The 5,000-nt window shown below is 30.6% G+C and overlaps 1 protein-coding gene across 1 annotated transcript in view; it reads right to left on the bottom strand.

The window, feature by feature from the left end:
* The window catches only part of LOC144963346 (uncharacterized), a 31,614-nt gene that overhangs the window by 18,646 nt on the left and 7,968 nt on the right, over positions 1 to 5,000 (bottom strand). The gene's annotated exons all lie outside the window — the stretch shown is intronic.

Raw genomic sequence — 5,000 nt, 5'->3', positions numbered from 1 at the left:
AATAATAATAATAATAATAATATCCCTCTATCCATCCCATAGGGGAATCTTTGTCTCTAGTCTATTCCAAGGGAAGACTGGAATAACCCAGGCGTCCGCCGTAGTGCAGTAAAGAAACTCACGCTAGAACAAAACGCCAGGACCATATTTTTTCAATCACTGTTACACAAAATATTATAACAGATCATAGAATAGAAAGTTCCAGTACTTACGTCTCCTTGTGATACTGAAAGACATTTACCTGTGATTTTTCTCTACAGGAAAGTGATATCGAAATTAATATATGATTACTGAACGCAGTAATTTCACATACTGAGTAGGATCGCCTGTCCACATAATGTTCCCACACCCACTCCTTCTGTCGCTTCCCATCCCTAAAGTATGTTTCAGCAATATAGCTATATATATATATTAATATAATGCCCAAAACATCTGGTAAATGCAGTGAGATTATTATTATTATTATTATTATTATTATTATTATTATTATTATTATTATTATTATTATTATTATTATTATTATTAGTATTATTACATATGATACAACTGTGTGTCTTCTGGACAATTCATTTCTTCTTCAATCGAATCGTTGTGCAGTCTTTTATTTTCACGGACCGTATGTGACCCGTAATTTTTACAACGCAAATACAGACATGTTTTCCTATTGGTTTATGATTCAATCAAAAAAAAAAAAAAAAAAAAAAAAAAAAAATCGCCAACACACGGGGGAAAGCACGGAGTTCCCACAGTGTAATTTAATCCCTCCTACGATGTGAACAACGCGGCAATCCATTAATATTAACACTGTGTAACCGAAACCATATCGATATCAGTTATTTGTTATTGATCGTGTGCCGTCCCGTCAAATAAAATAATTGTTTTAAAATCCCCACTCCCCCCCCCCCTACCCCCACCCCATCCTCATTGGATGGGAAACATTTTCTACTGGTTCTATAATATATGTCGAGCTCAGAAGAATTTCACAATTGGCTAATTTTTTCAGATCAAAAATCTGTTCAAACCCTCATTTCTTTCTTGATGTTTTCCAGACTTGATTACTGTAACATGCTCATGTATTCTATTCACATTCTATTCCAAATAATGTCCTCGACAAACTGCTGTGCATTCAAAATCAAGCGGCAAAATTAGTTTTGAAAAGGAAAAAAAGTGATCATGTCACACCTTTGTTTTGGACTTTACATTGGCTCCCTGTCAGATTTAGGGTTACATATAAAATTGCTGTAATGTGTTATAATCATATTTATGAAACTTCTGCCTACTTATCAGATTTGATAAATGTTTACACTCCCTCACGCTCTTTAAGATCCAACTCTCAATCACGATTATGTGTTCCTACAAAAAGATCTAAGACCTATGCTGATCGTGCATTTATTCATGCTGCTCCCGCTGTCTGGAATTCTTTACCATTCAGTGTTGGGAGCGGGGTTGTGGATTCCCAGTCATCTTTTAAAAAGAAATTAAAATCTCATCTTATGAGAAGCTCACTAGATTAAATAAAACATCCTTTTAATAAGATTTGTTACACAAAATTCTCATGACATAATATTATAATCTCCCTTCATCCGCCATTATTGTAAAATGGCCTGATATGATTTGTATTCAATAATTCATGTTAACAGATATTTTTTCGTCTCTGTATGCACAATATGCACGTTTTGGTGAATGTGTGTGTCTTTGTGAGGGGTGTGTGTGTGTGTGTGTTTGTGTGTGTGTGTGTACTTGTATAAATGGGTGTGTGTACAAAAAATGTTTTTAATGATGTTTTACAATTTTGTGCGCCTAGAGCTGTATTGTCAACCGGATTGGGCGCTATACAAATAAACTTTATTATTATTATTATTATTATTATTATTATTATTATTATTATTATTATTATTATTATCATTATTATTATTATTTTATTATTATTATTATTATTATTATTATTATTATTATTATTATTATTATTATATTATTATTATTATTCTATTCCACGGGAAGACTGGAATAATATATCAGAGGACCAATTGTTTAAAAAAAAAAAAGAAAAAGAAAGCGATCCTTCAGAGCCATAAGGCTCCTGGAGTCGGAGTTTATCCCGGTTTCTATAGCGTGAAAGGGATAATAGCAATTGCTTGTTATCCTTTGGATAGGAAGATAGTCCATGGCAATATATCAGGTGAACTAAAAAAAAATCAATTAAAACTTGAGCTTTTATATAGCGCAATATCCACTAAACGTACTCAAAGCGCTTTACAAAGTGTCTCTAACCAACAGCAACATTTAGAACGAGGCATGACGCCTATTAGGCGATATTACATTTTATTTCCAATAGAGACAACACTGTTAACGGCCAGGTACTCATTTTACACCTGAGTGCGGTGAGAGAATGTGAGTAAAGAGCATTTTCCAAGGACTCAACTATGTGCCGAGCTAGGCTCGAAACTAAGACCGCCTGATGCGAAAGCAAGTGTCTGAACACAAGACCACATAGCCGCACTAGATACTTAAAAGTGAATTTGTATAACATTTGAATAAAACAAAATTGTTTTAATATTGTCGTCAGTAAAACCCATGGTCTTTAAAAAAAATAGTTCTTCAGGGGAAATTTGTCTCTAGGGTCTATTCCAATGGAAGACTGGAATAACCCAGGCGTCAACCTCAATGCAGCGCCGCAAATTGAGCTAGGGCGAGGTGACTTGCTCAAGGCCACACAGCGCAGCATGAGCAGCGGCGGGTGATCGAACTCTGTACCTTTCGGGTACGAAGCAAAGACCGAACCGCTGAGCCACGCTGCATGAGCAATGCTTAAATACAATATTTATTAACGCCCCTTGTTTATTGAATAGCGCAAGAAGAGAAAATAAGTCAAGATAACCCAGACATTAACACATAATTTCAGATCTTTGCAATGGGGGTGACCTATATTCAGGTGTTCGTCCAACCGAGTCATCAATCACATGATTTGCTGGTGTCAAACGATGGGATACTATTATTATTATTATTATTGTTATTATTCTTATTATTCTTATTTTTATTATTATTATTATTATTATTATTATTATTATTATTATTATTATTATTATTATTATTATTATTATTATTATTATTATTATTATTATTATTATTATTATATTATTATTATTATTATTATTATTATTATTATTATTATTATTATTATTATTATTATTATTATTATTATTATTATTATTATTATTATTATTATTATTATTATTATTATTATTATTATTCGTTTATAAAAGTTGTGAACCTACTTATCGGTCAAAATTGGATTCGGTAGTCTGATGTCACGCCGCCCGGCAACGGCGGCCATCTTGGTTCTAAACAAAGAAAATCATTACTTTTTATTCTTCATGCTGGCTAGAACTTTTCATATGCCTTGTGATCAGAATGTGTAAAAGTCAAAACATGATCAAATTTATCGTTTTTTTTCTTCCTCTGTATACGCTATTATGCTCGCCGGAGAAATATTTCATACGGCCGTCCCCCATTGTTCCGATAGTTTAGAGCCAGTGTTACTAAGTTACCATGCGTCATTAGGAAGGAAGTGACGTTACGACTGTTGAAGAGTATTATCAAATACTTCGAAAATTGCGAATACATTTTAATATGCACGTAATTTTTGAGCATATTTTGCAATGTGAATAACGACCATAGCACGCGGAATTGTAATACAAGTCATTCCCGTTAAGTAAAGTTACTTTATACCTAGAATACACCGATAATCAAAACTTTGTAGTAGTTACTTCTGAAAATGAATGAAAATGAGTTACTTATTCAGTCTTTGTCGGTCGTTGTGTAAGTCTTTACCTACCTTTAAAAAGAATCTCAAGACACATTTTTATTGTATTTGTTTTTATTGACTCTATGAATCCTTGATTTGGCTATGAATTATTATTATTATTTATTTTTCTTTTTTTTAAAAAAAAATTTTTTTTCACTTAAAATTGATAATTTATATTGTAAAGTGCCCAGAGCTTGTGTTTTACACGAGAATGATGCTGTATAAATGTGTATTATTATTATTATTATTATTATTATTATTATTATTATTATTATTATTATTATTATTATTATTATTATTATTATTATTATTATTATTATTATTATTATTATTATTATTATTATTATTATTATTATTATTACTATTATTATTATTATTATTATTATTATTATTATTATTATTATTATTATTATTATTATTATTATTATCATTCAGATGTTTCATGTATTACTTCTTTTGTGCGGCAATGTCGTGGTCTTGTGGTATGACACTCGCCTCGAATCGGTAGGTCTTGGGTTCGAGCCTCGTTCGGCGCATAGTTGAGTCCTTGGAAAAGGCTCTTTACTCACATTCTCTCACCTACTTAGGTGTAAAATGAGTACCTGGCCCTTAACAGCGTTGTGTCTGTTCGAAAGTAAATTGTAATATCGCATAACAGGCGTTATGTCCCATCCTAAATGTTAAATGTTGCTTTTGACCAGGGACTCTTTGTTAATCGCTTAGAGCACGTTTAGGGGATATTGCGCTATTATTATTATTATTATTATTATTATTATTATTATTATTATTATTATTATTATTATTATTATTATTATTATTATTATCATTATTATTATTATTATTATTATTATTATTATTATTATTATTATTATTATTATTATTATTATTATTATTATTATTATTATTATTATTATTATTATTATTATTATTATTATTATTATTATTTTTTAACTTTTTATTTATTGTTGTTGTTGGTCAGAAATGTCAATAAAAATATAAGGAAAGTCGAGGAATTACATAAAATTACAAAGACATCCTTACAGATATTTAAATATACCTAACTTACTACTACGAGTTGTTCGTTCTTGCTGCCTCACAATATATTCACTATCACTTTATTCTTTCGTTTTGCTTTTTAGAATGATCTTATTAACATTTCCTTCTTTACAAACTGGACATAGGCTGAACGTGGGAC

Source organism: Berghia stephanieae, chromosome 1, assembly GCF_034508935.2.
Source record: "Berghia stephanieae isolate SIO BIC M18660-M18661 chromosome 1, UCSD_Bste_1.3, whole genome shotgun sequence".
Lineage (NCBI taxonomy): Eukaryota > Metazoa > Mollusca > Gastropoda > Nudibranchia > Aeolidiidae > Berghia > Berghia stephanieae.
This window is presented reverse-complemented; position numbering and strand designations above follow the sequence as displayed.